We start from the raw sequence: 10,463 nt of genomic DNA, 5'->3' as shown, positions 1-10,463 counted from the left end.
GGTGGCCCAGTGTATAGGAGAAGCAGGTAGCAAAGGTCTCCATACAAAGGTTCAAGTTGGCAGGGGACCAATGTCCTTGAGAATGTTTCATCTTTCTGGACTAGACTCTCCTTGGTAATTTGGGGGGCAGTGGAATGTTCTAGGCCGGCAGGAAGAAGAGTACTTCACAGGGCTCGTGCGGAGTAGTGCTGTGGTCTCAGTCTTGACAAAATTAGGCACAAGTGCAGTCATTAAGTAAGACCGCCCCCCAAGTGAAATTTAGGAGAGGGTCGTAACTCAACAGGTCCCACCACAGGAATGACAATGGTCTAAGAAAAACAGGTGTTTCCAGAACCTACTTTCTTACTGTAGAGTTGGGTCTCAGTGATGTCAGTATGAAGGGTAGGAGCTGACGTTGACATTTGGAAACCAAGCCACAGTGACCAAGGCAAATAGCATTAGCTACTCAATGGTGTGCTTGAGTGGTGACAAAGTACGAGACTTGACAGGAGACAAATTCATAGAACCCTAACTTGTCAACACACAAATGAACGCTGCTCAGCTCCATTGCCATAAGGGAAAAATGCACGTTAATCACAATTGCTCCAGTGGTATAACTGGTACCATTTTGCATCTACCAGATGTGGATACAGTTGCTTGTTACAACATTAAGATATTTACATTATCTAAATGGTAAATAAAATGGGTATTTTATTTAACAACAAATATTTTTGTGACTTAAATTTTGGGTTATATTTTGCAATGGAATGCTACTTAAAATGGTTCTGGAGTTCGAGCTCAATAATAGAGCACTTGCCTAACCTGTGTGAGGTCCTAGATTCCATCCGTTGCAACATCCGTTGCAAAAGCAAAGCAAAACACACCCCTAAAATGCTATAAATCCACTACCAAAAACTGAAGGTGTCTTGAAAATTCACTTACTTGCCTGTGTGTATGCCCGGGATGGGATGGGTGGGTGCACGTGTTAGGATCTCTTGCCTCTGCAAACAAAAACTAGATGCTTGCACTAATTTTTGCATCTGGCTTTAGTGGATGTTGGGAATTGAACTTGGGCTAGCAGGCTTTGCAAGCAAGCAATTTTAACCACTGGGCCCTATGTATTTCCTAGCCCCATTTATTTATTTTTTTAAAAGAGCTTTTAAATTATTATTTATTTTTGACATTGTCACAGGTATACATTTTGATCATATGTACCCCACTTTAGCCTTCCTTCAGTCTCACTGTGCTTCTTCTAGTCTCTACTAGCAGCTACATCATGGAAGAGGCTGTCTCTCCCTCCCCAGCCACCTTTGTCTGTCTTTGATTTGTCAGGGAGGGGAGTGAACTCCCAAGCTCCATCCCTTTCTGTAACAAACATATGACTGGCCCCAGCATGTGAAGGGAACCAGACATGGAATGAGTTCATGAATGCAGTGGTCCTGTCATGGATGCATGCCAGTGTTCTGCAGCGCTCCTCCCCATTCCCCAGCTCGTCCAGTCTTCCCATCCCATCTTCCATGATGCTTCCTGAGGGGAGCGGAGGATGTGAATATCTTGATTAGCATTGGATACTCATTGGTCATGTAATAATGTATTTCTAGAGCAAGACAAGCCAGGCATGGTGGCGCACGCCTTTAATCCCAGCATTCGGGACGCAGAGGCAGGTGGATCGCCGTGAATTGGAGGCCATCCTGAGACTACAGGTCAGCCTCAGCTAGAGTGAAACCCTTCCTCGAAAACCACCCCTCCCCCAAAAAAGAGCAAGACAAGATAAAGTTGCACAGTAGTTTTAAATATCTGGGCGTACATAACAAAACCTTGTTCTTCTAGAATGGTGCTTCCTAGGTTACGTTGTACCTTTCAGTGTAGGTGCAGCATGTGTCCCAAATAGGATGGTGACTTCTTTGAAGCCAGAAACCAAGCAGACAGCTTCAATGGCGCAGCTGCTCCGTGTTAGTCCAACAAGTTAGTACGTGAATGAAGAGTGAAAGACACATGAGGGTCAGTTGCTTCTGGTATTGCTCACACTGAAGTGAGGGCCTTCCCTACTAATTCTTGGTCCCTGCTTCTGTTCTTGTCCAACTTGCCTCTTCTTTACACCATGGCCTTGCCTCCTCATAGACATGATACACCAATCAGATCGGCTTGGGAGAAAGAGGGTATGGCCCAAATGATTCACTTTTCATCCACACCTTTCATCTCAGCTTGAGCCTCCTGGGTCACCCAAGACTATCAGGTGTCTGTGAGACCATCTTAAGACTAGATCACATGCCTGAATGTGTGCACGCACATGTGTTTGATTGTACACACGCCAACAAACACCTGCATGAGCTGAATGTTGAGTTTTCCCATCATTCCCGATCGTAAGGACAGCCAGAAGATATATACACAAAGAAGTAAATAAACAAATAACTGATATACAAGCACAGTTGTCACTCTTACACAGTACTGATGGGCCTTTAAGAGACATTTCAAGCCAGGCATGGTGGCGCACGCCTTTAATCCCAGCACTCGGGAGGCAGAGGTAGGAGGATTGCAGTGAGTTTGAGGCCACCCTGAGACCACATAGTGAATTCCAGGTCAGCCTGAACTAGAGTGAGACCATACCTCGAACCCCCCCCCCCCAGAAAAAAAGACATTTCAAGACTCATACGTCGGATAAATCCCAAAAGCTGCATAAGCTGAAAGAGACTAAAACCTTTACAATTTCTGAAGAGAACAATAACAGAGAATATTCGAGGTGATTTGAAGGAGGAGAAGACGTAAAAGAAAGGTATCACCCTACTGCTAAGGAGCATGAAGCACAGCAGTGGGGCAGTGGTAGCGGGCGGCATAGGGAGAGTGGGAAAGTCCCACTTTCATTTTGCTTCAAAATTCAAAAAAGCAGCCGGGCGTGGTGGCACACGCCTTTAATAACAGCACTCGGGAGGCCGAGGTAGGAGGATCGCTGTGAGTTCAAGGTCACCCTGAGACTACATAGAGAATTCAGCCTGAGCCAGAGTGAGACCCTACCTCAAAAAACTGAAAAAATAAAAAATAAAAATAAAAAAGCAACACAACTCAATGTGAGTCCCACAAAATGTTAGATTTTGTTTGTTTGTTTGTTTGTTCATTTGTCCTGGTCCCACCTCTTGAGGGCTGGGATTAAAGGCAAGTCTGATAGATTCCCCACTTAGTGCTTGAATAGGTTTTTCAAGAGGAAGGGTTGCCATGATCAGAAACAATTGGGAAGCATTGAGAAAGCACACTAGTCTCCTTACTGAAGATTTATTTTGCTTTAAGATATTACAGTGGAGGGCTGGAGAGATGGCTTAGCGGTTAAGTGCTTGCCTGTGAAGCCTAAGGACCCCCGTTCAAGGCTCGGTTCCCCAGGTCCCATGTTAGCCAGATGCACAAGGGGGCGCACGCGTCTGGAGTTCGTTTGCAGAGGCTGGAAGCCCTGGCGTGCCCATTCTCTCTCTCTCCCTCTATCTGTCTTTCTCTCTGTGTCTGTTGCTCTCAAATAAATAAATAAATTAAAAAAAAAAAGATATTACAGTGTTTTCGGAAATCCTGAGGGGTAAAGTCTTTATTGTTGAATACCTTCATGTAACAATAATTGATGCTTTTTATCAGGAAGCGTCTTGTGGAACTAATTCAGATATGGCAAATTCCTCAGCACTGAAAGCAGTAAATAACTATTACTAGTTTTATTGAGAGCAATTGGAACAACTCATGAGAGATTCTCAAGACTGGCCTATTGACATTCACCCATAGAAGGGAGCGTGTGGGGAGTGTGGTCAGATTCCCATGTGCAATCTCAGGATGTATGATCTAAGATCATGGGCTAGTTGTGTCATGCAGAATAAACACGCTAGACATTGATGGTTAAATCTGCATGAGTCTAAGTATTACATTCAAAAATGAGTGCACCCATTAGAGCTCAAAGGTCCAACCAGAATACACATCTGTAGAAGAAACAAGGGAAAGAATAAGGGAAAGAGAAATGGAAAAAGAGAAGGAGGAGGAAATAGAGAGGTGCAGGGGAAAGGGCCATTGGTTTTTAATTTCAAAAACTGAGTAAGCAGAAATTGGCCAATAGTGTTTTCATGGTGTGGTTAAACATTGTATGTATGTGTGTGTGTGTGCATGCATGTGTATACATACATATATATATATATATATATATATATATATAATTAGAATTTAAGAAATATAAAGATACAAAAAATATAGGCATTTGGGAGAGGTTCTATCTTCTGTCATATAAGCTGACAGGACAAACAAGGATTGCATGTGTGTTAGGAAGAAAGAGACTCGATTCTTGAAGGCCAGAATTAGGGCTTAGCAACGCTTCTCTGAGGGAACAGCATTTGAAGCCATGACAAGAAGTCATTCAGGTTATTGTCTGACAGAGGAATGTACATGTCAGATAGGGTAGTATGTGAGAAGCCTGGGGCTACTGGGCCTGAAGTGGGCTGGACAAGGGGCAAGGATGGGAAAGGATCTCGGATTCAGATGTTGTGTGACCCAAGAGGCCATATTAAGGAGTTTGCATTTTGTTCTAAGTACCAGCCATTGAAAGTTTTAAGTAGATGATGGAGGTGATCCGTGTAACACACCTTGTGCTTACCAGCTAGCACTGAAATTTTACAGGTGGATAAGACAGAAATATGGAGTCAGTGGTGCAGCTTAGCTAAGGCATTTCTGACTTTTGCCAAGATTAAGCAGCTAAATTAACTTGACACACTTAGAGAACATGTAGTAGGAATTTGCTGATTTTATTAGCTACCATTTTTCCCTTTCTACCAATGCTCTATTTTATTTTGGGTAACATATAATGATTTTATACATCAGCATGACTGAACTAGGGGATGCCCAGAGAGCTGCTAAAACATTGTGCCTGGGTGTGTTTTCAAGGGTGTTTGTAGAAGAGGCCAGCATGTGAATCACTACACTGATCTCAAGGCTTGGCTGTCACCAGTGTGAGTGGACATACATCATCTATCTATTGAGGACCACGTGGAACAAAAAAGCCGTAAGAAGAGTGCATTCACTTTATCTTCTTGAGTAGGGACATGCGTCTTTCCCTGTCTTTAGACGCTAGAGATCCTAGTTCTCAGGTATTTGGATTTTGCCCTTCCTCTAAGTTCTCATACCTGTGTGTCTAAAGTAAATTGCACAGTTGGTTTTCCTGGTTCTCCAATTTGTAGGCAGCTTGTGGTCAGGCTCCTTGGCCTCCATAATCAGGCGAGGTAATTCTTACAATAAATCTCCCTTTGCATATCAATACATCTCATTGGCTCCATTTCCCCTAGAGAGCCCTGAATAACGCATTTCTTCCTATTGTGTGCCTTATTGGTGCCTAGATTTACCTTGGCCAGAGGGCAGGCATGAGCAGCAGGTGGTTCTAACTGGACTTCCTCCCCTGGGATTGAGAATCTTGGCGGAATAATTAATAGCAGGCTAACTGTTTGAGGGAAGTAATTTCAGTTGTGGAAATTTTAAAAGCTAGTGGGTATGCCTGATTTTAGTGTCCTGGCTGCTCTGGCTTCAACACAGTCTCTAGCCGTCCTTCTTTCATCCCAGTGAAAGGCCCATGAGTAGATTCACTTTTTCCTTAAAAAGACGAGCATGAGTCTATATCACTTACAAAAGCAAAACATCATCGCAATTGAATGAAAGTCTAGTTTGGCTTTACATGGTAATTACATTTGGGTTTCAAGCTTTTCAAAATCTCTCCTTGGATATTTTATTTATCCATTCTAAACTAATAGAGTCTTTAACATTTTCTTTTGGTACTCAAAACTGATTTAATAACTGAAATACATTTCATAAGTTGAAAAATTTTTTTCTGACTGCCTCTTGACTCTGCTGTATTTGACCTGCACTTGCTGTTCCTCATAACCCACAAGGACACACTGCTTTTCTTCTTTCCAACAGGGTTTTTTTTTTTAATTTTTTGTTCATTTTTTATTTATTTATTTGAGAGCGACAGACATAGAGAGAAAGACAGATAGAGGGAGAGAGAGAGAATGGGCGCGCCAGGGCTTCCAGCCTCTGCAAACGAACTCCAGACGCGTGCGCCCCCTTGTGCATCTGGCTAACGTGGGACCTGGGGAACCGAGCCTCGAACCGGGGTCCTTAGGCTTCACGGGCGAGCGCTTAACCGCTAAGCCATCTCTCCAGCCCTCCAACAGGGTTTTTAAAGCATGCTGCACAGAATATTACTGTGTGAAACTCTTTCTCTGCAGATGTGAACGCATCCTAGACAGACGCAGAGGGCAGATCAAAGTATACTTACACCAGAACCAGTTTTGGTGAGCCAATGAGTTTAATGGAGTTACTTGCTGGTACATGGAGACCCCAAGGCAGCCATAACACTGAGAAGTCTCATCCCACCATGGGTGATCCATGGCTGCTCCCAGGAGCCCACCATGCCAGGATTATGCCCGTAGGTGCTCTTCCTTCAGCCTCAGGGTGTGGGCTTACTTACCGAGCCTGGAGACCCCCAAAGCAGCAGTTCTTGTGAACTCCTTGTTTCTTTTTTTTTTTTAAATTATTTATTTATTTATTTGAGAGTGACAGTCACAGAGAGAAAGACAGATAGAGGGAGAGAGAGAGAATGGGCGCGCCAGGGCTTCTAGCCTCTGCAAACGAACTCCAGACGCGTGCGCCCCCTTGTGCATCTGGCTAACGTGGAACCTGGGGAACCGAGCCTCGAACCGGGGTCCTTAGGCTTCACAGGCAAGCGCTTAACCACTAAGCCATCTCTCCAGCCCAACTCCTTGTTTCTTGATCTTTTACCCTCTGGAATTAGGCTACATCTTTGAAAGTCTTTTCTTGGTCCCAGACTGATTTGCCACCCCCCCCCCCCGCCAAATTACCCACGGACTATATCCTCACCACCTAGTTCTTAGTTTATTGTTTGTTCCTACTTTGGCTGACAGCAAAATAGAAGTATCCTCTGCTGACTCTTCTGGGGTTCAGGGGGTCTTCTCTTCATTTCTGAATTCTACTTATCCTTAAGGCCTCAGTAAACAGCTCTCTACCCAGCAATTGTAATTAAACCAATGGATTAAAAAATTGTGGGGCGTAGTGGTACACGCCTTTAATCCCAGCACTCAGGAGGCGGAAGTAGGAGGATCACCATGAGTTCGAGGCCACCCTGAGTCTACATAGTGAATTCCAGGTCAGCCTGGGCTAGAGTGAGACTCTACCTTGAAAAACCAAAACAAACAAACAAACAAACAAACAAAAACCCCACATAGCTGTTTCTAGCTGTGTATTTCAACTGGGAGCTTAACTCCCGAGTTAAGAGGTTGTGGCCTTGGTAGTTTCGAGGAGATTCAGTCTTCAGTCAGAATGATCGAGGTTGTTTGCTTCGACCATCTGGGGAAGAAAGTCCGTGTGAAGTGCAACACCGATGACGCCATTGGGGACCTTAATAAACTGATTGCTGCTCTAACTGACACCCGTTGGAACAAGACTGTTCTTAAGAAGTAGGACACGATTTTTTTTTTTCCTGATTTTTCAAGGTAGGGTCTCACTGCAGCCCAGGCTGACCTGGAACTCACGATGCAGTCTCAGGGTAGCATCAAACTCACGGCGATCCACCTATGTCTGCCTCCCAAATGCTGGGATTTAAGGCGTGTGCCTGGCTAGTACACGATTTTTAAGGACCATGAAATCCATGATAGAATGAACCTGGAGCTTTATTACCAATAAAGCAGAATTTTTTACTCTGGCCTGCTCCCCACTACCAGTCGCACTGATATGCAGGATTTTAACAGTTCATAGGAATAAAAACTTAGATGTTGAAAAAAATACCTGATCATATCAATTATATTGGTTAATGGAAGTAAACAAAGATGCAGTTGCAGGTCCAAACACTGGAATGGAAAAGAGCACAGCCAATTTTACTTCATCCATTTGCTTGTAAACAATGTAGTTGACGTGTCACTGTGGTCTGCTTCCCTGCCTGCTGTCCCTTGTAGACATGGTTCCCAGTTCTTGCTTCTATTGGTAGAATTTGGTAGGCCATGTAGGTCTTTTGAGGAAGAAGAGAAGACTTAGTTAGATCTTGCTTGTGATGTTTACTAACACCCGACTGATCCATAGAGGAATATCCTGGGGAGTTTCATGTCAGTTGGAATTTCTTCAAGTTCTAAAACAAACTACAATGTCCCGTACATGTTGCAAAACTACTTGATAAAGTGCAATCAATAAACCGATGATAATTTTTTTTTCTTTTGTGGTGCTGGGAATTGAACCTAGGGCCTTCCACAAGCGAGGTCCTTAGCTGAGCTACATCCTCAGCACCCAGATCGTAATAAACTTATACAGATGCAGATGAAGATTTTCTGTTGCCTGAGAGTTTTGAATGAATCTCTGGTGGTGCTAACAATGAGTAATATGCAGCCCCGCATTTTAATAAGGAACTCTTAAAACACACACATGCATTGCTATGATTCAACCTTCCTGACCAATTAACTATTATTCCCAACAGTTTATGGCAGCAAAAACCTAAAGTTTATTAGGACAGGTACATTTTTAGGCACTGTGAGAAAAGAGCTTGCAATGTTATTCCTCTCCTGCTCTGCATGGGACAGAGACCTATGAAGGGAGTCAGTGACAGCTGTCTTTAGAGAGCCCGAGGTGCTAGCCAAAATGTGATGCTGGACACTGTCCTGGCCAGATGCTGGCTGGGCTGTTGAGTTACTACATGAGGGAAATGAGTTTGTAGGAGAAGCTGAAAAAAGATCCCTGGAATTTGAAGTTTCTAGAGAAACATGGAGAACAGAGGTGGGCTGGAGCTGCTCTGATTGGCAGAACAAAGGCTGACTTGGGAACAGGTTACACTGCCATGGTTTGCCAGGTGGGACTGCATGATATTTCCCACGGACCAAGAAGACCTTGCAGAGATGCCAACAAATGGAATAAAAGTAGGCTGGGAGATGGCTCAGTTGTTAAAGCACTTGCCACTCAAGCATGAGGATACGAGTTCAGATCCCTAGAATGAATATGATTACCTGGCAGACATGGTGGGTGGACCTGAGATCAGGTGGTAGAAGCAGGTGGAGCTCCAAGGTGAGCTGGCTAGCTAGTTCAGCATCCTCAGTGAACTCTGGGCTCAGTGAGAGAGACTGTCTCCATTAATAAGGTGGAGAGCTATTAAGGAGAACATCTGATGCTGACCTCCACATGCACATGCATACACTTGTGTGCCTACACATATACAAACACACACACCACACACATGTACACATTCAAGGAAAAAAAGAACAAACAAACAAGCAAGCTAGGTCCTCTTTCCTCCCTAGGTCCCAGTCTTCCAGGTGTGATAGGAGAGAAAAGAGGGAATGGAGGGGAGGATGGGTGGCTTGACCTGTGTGGGAAATTAAAGCTTAGTTTAGACTGAACTGCAATTTTCTATAGCTGAAAATGGGACTCTTCTCACATCTGAGAATGACACAAGCACTCAAGGAACTGCCTGAAAGGCTCCCAAGGGTCCAGGAAAGCAGTATCCTATCGGCACAGACTCGGCATGCTTCATAAATCAGTTACAAAGTTTATTGAAAAAAGTAGCATGCCAACTATTGCTGCTCCCTAATTTAAAAATCTGAACCTGAGTTTAATTAGGCCTCTTCAACTATCAACCAGCTTCTAGTAAGTATGGACATGGAAGAACTTGTTAATGACACTAAGAGGCTTTTGTGAGCCAAGCCCAGAATATAAGAAATTCAACAGCATTAACAGCCCTGCTTCTTTTAACAAATATGTGAACTGTCGCAAAGTTAACTCACGATGGCAGATTTAGACACACTGGGAAGCGGAGCTCCAGTGTCACAAGTGGTTAGGTGCTTATGTTCTAAAAGCAAATGGAAAAGGAGAGAAAACAAAGAAAGGCTGTATTAGTTACTTCTCCCATTGCTGTGGCAAAATATCAGGTAAAAGCAATGGAAGGAAGGGTTTATTTTTACTCACAGGGAAGGGATCCGGCTCCTGGAAGGGACAGGATGGCAGCAAGCACATACGATGTCTGGTCACAATGCATCCTCAGTGCAGACACAGAATGGACTAGAAATGGACTGGGCTATAAAGCCTCAGGCTTGACCCAGTGACCCTCTTCTTCTTGCGGGACTCCACTTCCTAAAGGTTCTGCAACTGTTCAAAACAACATCACTTGCTGGGGACAAAGTGTTCAAACACATGAACTCATGGGGAACAATGAATCTACAACTGTCATATACTAAAACATGGGCTGGAGAGATAGTTAAGTGTTTGTGATGCTTCAAGTGTGGTCAACTTGATCTGTGTAGTAATCCACAGAAATCCCTTTCGTGTTGGTCTCTGAGGTTGCTTCCAGGAAGGATTAACTGAAGGAGGAAGTCCTTCCCCCAGAGTGAGTCCTTCCCCCAGAGTGGGTGACCCCACTCAGAGGGGGGCTTCATATAAGGAAGCTCTGGGTGAAAGGAGCCCCTTCCTTCCTTCCACTTGACTGC

General features: G+C 44.1%; 1 long non-coding RNA gene across 1 annotated transcript; it reads right to left on the bottom strand.

Annotated features, from left to right (window-relative positions):
* Nucleotides 1-7,783: 7,783 nt before the first annotated feature.
* On the bottom strand, nt 7,784-10,122 carry LOC123461462. The gene is made up of 3 exons (XR_006637706.1): nt 9,946-10,122; nt 9,765-9,829; nt 7,784-8,008 (listed from the first exon to the last, which is right to left on the bottom strand). It is a non-coding gene; the product is annotated as an uncharacterized LOC123461462 (long non-coding RNA).
* Nucleotides 10,123-10,463: the final 341 nt, after the last annotated feature.

The sequence above is a fragment of the Jaculus jaculus genome, chromosome 6 (assembly GCF_020740685.1).
Source record: "Jaculus jaculus isolate mJacJac1 chromosome 6, mJacJac1.mat.Y.cur, whole genome shotgun sequence".
NCBI classification, from domain to species: Eukaryota; Metazoa; Chordata; class Mammalia; order Rodentia; family Dipodidae; genus Jaculus; species Jaculus jaculus.
The sequence above is the reverse complement of the archived record's forward strand: the minus strand, read 5'-3'. Positions and strand labels throughout refer to the sequence as shown.